This window comes from Drosophila simulans, chromosome 3R, assembly GCF_016746395.2.
Source record: "Drosophila simulans strain w501 chromosome 3R, Prin_Dsim_3.1, whole genome shotgun sequence".
Taxonomy (NCBI): Eukaryota; Metazoa; Arthropoda; class Insecta; order Diptera; family Drosophilidae; genus Drosophila; species Drosophila simulans.
In genome coordinates this window covers 24757602-24765177 of record NC_052523.2, presented here as the reverse complement: position 1 = coordinate 24765177, position 7576 = coordinate 24757602, and the positions used below count along the sequence as shown (strand labels likewise).

The 7576-nt window shown below is 44.4% G+C and overlaps 1 protein-coding gene across 1 annotated transcript in view; it reads left to right on the top strand.

Annotated features, from left to right (window-relative positions):
- Positions 1-499: 499 nt before the first annotated feature.
- Positions 500-7576, top strand: part of LOC6729942 (ankyrin repeat domain-containing protein 50) — a 27163-nt gene continuing 20086 nt past the window's right edge. Inside the window, exon 1 of the mRNA XM_016174525.3 lies at positions 500-1296. The gene's annotated coding sequence lies outside the window, so the exon portion shown is untranslated. The remainder of the gene's footprint in view (positions 1297-7576) is intronic.

Sequence of the window (7576 nt, the reverse complement as noted above, 5' to 3'; positions counted from 1 at the left end):
CTTTGCTTCCATCGCACTGCTATTTTTTTGAACACAGCTGTATATAATCAAAAATCAATTAGTATTGCATGCTTGGTTGTAAGCTTTGTACATCAGGCGATCTAAACGGTGTTTAATCTTTACATTCCGTTTTTAATTACCCAAATATTTTGTCTTTAATAAGAACTTTAATGTTTTTTAACAAAGAGAAGCAAGATTTATAAGATTCAAAATAAAATAACTTAACTTATTCAAACAGCGAATGAAACCACCTTAGCCGTGTTGCCCTTCGCCTAGCGGAGTTCGTCACCCCAACCATAAAGCACTGTTTGCACAGGAGACTATTCATAATATTATCGCAACCCGGGCTAGTTATATTTTTCTTTGCATTTATCGAGTATATAGGAACATATATTAAATCCAAATAAAGAATTGTGACATCTTGCTTAGTGGCCCAGTGTGAACTGTTATCGATAGCTCGCGGTAGTGTGAATACGCTGCTAACGCGTTTGTGAGCTCGAGAGAATATCTGGATTTTTTAGGGCATTCAGTTGCGCATTTGGGGGATTTTCGTATTAACTGCAGCAAACACCCTGCGCGTTTCGATTCGATTGGTTCTTGAAATGGTAAAATGCGGCTGGGCCGTCGAAAAAATTGAGAAAAATAAATCGCGTCGAGTGTGGGACGCGAACGGAATCGCCGTGAAAATACCGAGTTAAATGTGTGTGATCGAATCTCTTCTCCGAAAAGGATCTGCAATCGAAACGGAAGAGAAAGCGCAGCGCAAGACATCCTTGCCCACGCAGGATAGCTGTGTGAAGAAGACGCGACGATTGGTCAAGAGGGAGGGGGGAGCACAAACAGGATAAGCAGTGGCAGAAGAAGAAGCAGAAGGCGGAGCCGCATCTGCCGCAGTCAAAACAAGAGAGGAAGTGCAACAAAAGCGAGATAAAAGTGCATTCAGCTGGGGGAAATGTGAAATGTGAACGATGTTGCAACGTCGCGCTGCTTGCATCGCCAAGTAAAAGCAGAGTCAGAAGCACAAGCAGAAGAAAAGCAAAACCAAAGCAAAGCCAGAACAAACAAAATACACAAAGTGAGAGAGGAGAGAAAGAGAGCGGGAGTGTTTGGTGTATCTGTGTGCAGTGCGTTCGCGTGTGCGCTTGTGTGTGTGCGTGTTACTTGCTCACAACAAATTATCGTTTAATTTGCTTCGATTTTGCACCAACAACAAGCAGTGCGAAAGGGGATGTCCTTTCCACCACCACCACTGTTACCACCCCCTGCTCCCTAAGGTCATAGGCCACCAGCCAGGAGGTGAGTAAATCAAGTTGTTTAAATTTTGTTACCCAAAACTCTTTCGCACCTAACGATAACAAACTGATGAGTTGACCTCGCTGCAAGCCGCGTAGGAAACGAATGCCAAATTTAACCAAAATAATAAAACACGTTTGCCAACGCCAGCAGCGGCGACAACAACAGCAACAACCCATGTCCAATTAAAGTTGCAGTAGGGAAAAAAAGAATGAAAAAAAACCGGCATGCCGGCTGCTGCAATTCAGAACTCAAAGTTAAACGAGCCAAGTAACACCAGAAACAACACAAACCGCACACCAGCCACAGTGAAACCTCGGAAAAAAGGGCAAAAAAACAGTCGTCTTAAAACTTAAGATTGTATCCAATAGATACACCTTCGCATTTGAAGATACATCCTGAGATCAGTATATATTTTAAAAAAAACAATTTGGTTTTCAAGAAACATTTGAAAAGAAAATTGTTTTAAAATATGTAATTGGTCAATCCATATTCGGAAATTATTTTTCAGTTCTCAACTTATTATTTCTTACTTTATCTCAAAACATCTCGGGTTACACAGGTACCACTGTACAAAGGGTACACAAATCGCGTGAGTGTTGGTGCTCCTTTGTGGGTGTGCGTGTGTTTTGGTTAGCAATACTACACCAACTCACGGCGCACTTTAAATATTTTGCCCAACTACACAGAGAATTGTGCTTGGGCTGCGGTTTTTTCTGCGCCGCCAACTTTTTGAAATGAAAATAATCATAATCAAGGGCTGGGCGCAGAAGTGGGAGGCTTTCAACAATGCCACACCCACTCGAATCCTCCAGCACTACCCCCCTCCCCCTTCCGTGCACACTTACTTCATTTTTTTTCTCTGGAAAGCCAGAATGTATGAATGAGTTAATCAGAGAGAGCAGAGGCAAAGCGCCAAAAGGCAACAGTCAGCAGACGCATCGTCTGCCCAGTTCACTGGCTGCCATCGCCATCATCAGCAAACAACCAAACAACACACAAAACGCAAAAAACAATTGCACTAAAGTTTCACTAGAATCTGCAATGAATCAGAAGGGAAAACCATGGAGAGGGGCTGAAAGTGCTGGCTATAAACTGTAAAAGTAATACTCTATTTCAGTTCGGAGTTATACACTCATATAGTTTATTACAGTATTCTAAAGATAAAACAGTAAAACAGATGATTGTATTAAAAGCTAGAATAGAAAGTCAAACAAATTAGAAACAGGTAGTATTATATTGCATAAGCTCATGCCTAGAGTGCGTTCCAGCTAAGTGACCCATTCGGTTCGGAGTGTATCAAATGCCATGACAAAGATCCCGACGATGAGTCTGCTGTAAATTGCGATGGCATTCTGCGCTTAACGGGTTTTTTGTTTGTTACATTTTTCGACATTTGCGCCATTGACGTAATTGTTAGACCCGGCCCAGACACACTACTCAACTGAACCGTCAGCAGTCCGTCTGACACCGCCACTCCAGAGATCCCGAGCTGCAGAATAACCATTCGCAGAGTTCCCAGCTCCATGGCCATTTGAATACCCACTCCCATTTCCATTTGGAACCGTCGCTCCCGTCTGCGCCTTTTTCAAGCTCAAGAGCAACGTCGGCTTTGCCTTGGTCTTTTCATGAATTTGCATTTGCGGCGGCCGGGAAAATGCTCGTATTTTCAGCGGGTATTTTTCATAATTTTCTGCTCGCGCTCTCCGATTTTTCCAGCACATTTTCCCTTTTGGCTCGCCCGGGCCGCCGCACGGTTCGTTGCACTTTTGTCAAGCTTTTGGCAAAGTTTTCGGCTGTATTTTCGTGTTATTGTCGGAATCGCATAGAAGAAATGAATGGTCTGATAAATACTGGATGCCTAGTAAACCCAGCAGACCAAACAGCGCACCAAACCGCCGCTGACTGCCAATTTGGGCGGACCACAAGCAATTAAAATTTAATTTGCCCAAAACCTCGAGCACATAAACCGCAGTATTAAAATTTAACAACGCACCAGGTCCTGCGGCCAAACTGCCTACTGACTGGGGCCCACTTTAGAGCCCAACACTTTGGATCCCAGATCCCAATTAATTGAATTGAGACACATTTGCGAGTGGCCGCAGAAAAGAGAAATTATTTCGGGAACGATTCTTGTGGGCGGCGTTGGCACATCAAATACATTTATAATTTTATTAGGCGACTTTTTCCCATTCAGCAGAATGACGGGGAAATGAAAGGTCCTTGGCAGTTAATGTTCCGAACTCACGCACTCCATGACAGGCGCAGAGGATACACTGAGAACAATAATTGAAAAGGCTTTCCTTTACAATATTTATTTGTTATTGGAAGTTTCTTAAGTGCCCTCTTATCTTGGGTCCTTAAGTGTCAAGCACAGACAACTTTGTTAAGGATACAAAGACTTGTTTTTCTGAGTGTACGGTCAAGTCGAACTGAGTCATACCCATTCAACGTGAGATGCGCCGAGGAGTGTGAAGCGCCTCCCATGATCGGCCATAAAACGGTTTGTGTTTGACTGTCGCGCAACCTTGTAGCAGAGTGTATTGTTTATGTGCCGGCAACACGCTGAGGTTCCGGCAAATCCCGCTCTATCCCTGGCTCTTGTCCCACTGTGCGGGTGTGTGCTAATGACGCCGCACTTAACCCATGTTACCAGAAAACGGGCGTGTCCAATTCCGCCCGGCAGGTAGTCGGAGTAGGGTCGAATCGAGCACCTCGATTTTTATGAGCACTTGACAACTCTATAAACAAAGAACGCTTATCACTCCAAGAACAGCTCCTCGACCCTTTAATCTAGCATATATCTTGTTACACAAAGTCTAGCACTTGAGCTGCAATTTTCACACGGCTTTAATGCTCGGTTTTATGGCTGATATGCCAGCTAGATAACTTTAAGCCCGTCCCCAGCCGCGTTGCTCTCTGGATTCCCTCCAGACAGTGGCCCCTAACCCAAACCAAACAGGGCCAGCAGAAATATGGCGAAATGAAAGCAGCATTGCGAAAAGAAAAACTGGCAAAAGATGAAAAACTTACGAAGTAACTTTTCGCTTTGCGGAGAGGAGGAGCATTCACAGGCTGTTCCAACTCAAACCGAAGATTTGTGTGGGTTTTTGTGTGTTTCTGGGGCTTGTGCCTCCTCGAGATCTCCAAGTTGCATGTTGTCAAAATTGCTTTGACGTTTTATTAGTTTCCAACTGGCCCCCGAGCAGCCGCACTCTAACAAACCGACAACATCATCATCGCCATCCCCATCGTCATCTGCTGGCATGGCAAACAAAAAACAGAAAACAAAAAGAAAAAAATAACACAAAATCGACGGGAAATTTACATAAGAAACGTTGAAGGATGCTCCACGGACCGGGCACACTTCACTCTAGCCGGCGCTAAAAATAACAAAAAAAAGCGAACTCCCAATGCGCTGACCAAAGCGAAATGAATACTCTGTAGGAAATAGCAATGCGACTCCGTCGACGAGCACATTTGAAAATAGTTTGCGGCATGTCAAAAAGCCAGTGACCGCATTAAATTTTCTCCTCTCCAATAAACGAATTTTTTCCCATTTTTTTGGAAGGCATCCAGGGGCCCAGCAAGAAAAGCCGCAGCCGCTTGCATTTGATCGGGCAGCCAGCTGGGACCCCTGAGATTTACGTTCTCATCCAGCAACTCTTACACTTTTTATTTTTTTGGGGTAGAACGATGCTCGCGTGCAGTTTGTTTTCCCAGGGCAGCAGATTTGGTCATTGATTAATCACACGGAATGGGAATTTATTGGGGAAATCAAACGATCAAACGCGTCTGAGAATCAAGCGGATTGCGAAGAGCTGCTAAAATTAGTCATTACAATAATATTGTATTAATTATCTGACTTTTGGGGATCTGGGGTTGAAGCTAAAAATGATTTGGCAGCCAAATAAATTTGTAGAAAATAAATTATATCTCATACTAATCCTCAGAGTTTCGTTTTGTTTCTATTTTAGTCAGGTCGCATCGAATATCACGAATCTTAAGATTAAATGCAGAGAACCCTTTGATTAAGAGCTGAAGAGGGGGATTTTTTTGTCGTGAAATAGATCCACATTTATCCCGTGCTCTATACAAAATGAAAAGGGCATCTAAGCTTCGGCCTTTTCCCTTCAGTTCTGTGCAGCAAATGGAGCACACGGCGCAACTCCCAAAAATGAGATTTGTGCACACGGCTATTTTTGTGGCCAATGCAGCCGGGCAGGAAAATAAATCGAAAAAAACACATGACAAATAGTTCAAAGGCCCAACTCGTTGAGAGATATTTTTTCCGGCGTCAAGTGTGTGTAGCTTGTTATTTTTGGCCCAAAACGCTGGACTGGACTCGACGCACCCAAGGGGGAAAGGAAAACTGCACATGACAGTGGGAATAATTAATTCATTGCATTGGCCAAACGGTTTTCGGTCGGCTCGGCTCGGTTCGGCTTGAATCACCCCGGCTCACCTCTGAAATGGGTCAGCAATTGTAATTGTAAGCCGGCAGGCGGTTGGTTGGTTTCCTGCCTTTTGTTTGACATGACGATCATGAGATTATGACGACGACGACGTCGACGACGCCCATGTTGCGTCACAATGCCACGCCCATGGCGTCATTTGCCCTTTTGGCCTTTGCTCCAGAATCAGATAAATTTGGTTATTGCGTTTTATTGGCGTGTTAAATTGTTGCAACTTGCAGGCCATGTGTCTATCGATTGTCTGCCCCACAGGCCCGACTCATTAAGTGAAATTGCCATAAAGACAAGCGGTTCGTTTCCCCCCAGTATTTGCTGGCTTTGCCTTTTGTAATTCAACTGATTATGAGATTGTTGACTTGTGTGCGCCTTCCCTTCCTGTGCGTCGTGATTCGAGGAAAGGGGGTGAAAGTGCCGGGCCTGGGGCTATATATATCAACACAATGAGCGCCAGAATAATAGCACTGTAAAGTTAGCACTTCTTTGCTTTAAAAACTCTCAAAAAGTTCGAGTTTCCAGGGGGTCAGATAATGTAATGTAAAGGGTACAGAGTTCCAAAGAACTTTCGTTACTTCGACGAAAGTTTGGTCCAGCTGTAAAGGAATCCTTTAATCTTTCTTCAGAACTCGAACTGTAATATACTTTTCTCACATATTAAGTTATTTAATAATGTACGTTTGACTGAACTGAACTTGAAATATTTATATATTTATAATCCGACTGCCTCTTAAGAATTTATAAAGGTATTTTGAGGTAGTATTGTCAAATCGAATGAAAATAGTACTATATGTATAGTGTCCTATTGTTTTGTCGGCAACTGTTGGTACTTGGTATGAGCACTTTTATGCGGCTCCTCTTGTTTTTGTGCTTTATTTACGTTCTGCTTTGGAGCAGCACTTCGCCATGGTCAACGGCCGATCCGCTGCATAAAGTGGGTTCTGAACCCGTGGCTATAGGATATGGGATATGGGGGAATACCATGGGGCATGTGTTATGATATAATCTGCGGTCGCCAGCGAGTGGAATAACATTTCTTCTAAGACTTCCATGCTGCTGCGCGTGGTGGCAGCTCGCTCCATCACCCGTTCGCAGCTCCCCAGTGCCCCAAACCACGCGCCACATGCATACATCCACACACATTGCCGCTTTGTCAGCTGCCAACAGCGACGGCTAAATTAAAAAAAGGGGCAAAAAAGTGAGGAAGTATGGAAGTCTAGAAGTGTAGAAGTATAGAGAGGGCCGCCAGCAAGTGCCGTTCAGTTTAACTAACGGCCTGACAAATGGGAGTGGTGTTAGCATTTCAGTTCTCAGTTAGTTTTCCATTTGCTCACAAGATGAATGCAAACAAAAACACACAACACGGCAGCGCAATACTCCTCAAAATTAAACTGGGACGACGGACAGACGGATGGCATAGGCGGACCTTGCAGGTCCTTTTTAGCAGCGCACCATAATTTACATAACACTCACTTGCACTTAGTGCCTGACCTAAATTTGACAGCCACCTGCTAACGAAGCCCGTGCTGCCAGAAAGAAAATTCCATGGGGCCTTTTGTGAGCTGCCAAGGGTGGGTGGGTGGCTCGGGGCAGGGGGGCCCGGAAAATCCAGAGATCGCGGGCTGTAATTAACTAGGGGTGGTGTGAGGGGCGGTGGGCGCAGGATGAGAGGAGCCAGCGGCAGCCGCAAAGGTCAGGGATTTCGTGTCTGCCGCAGAAGGCGTGAGGTGAAAGCGAAAATGCTCGTAATGCGGGTCTATTTAGAGCTTTGGCTAAATATTCATAAATTCAGCTATTTGCTTAATTCGTTTGGC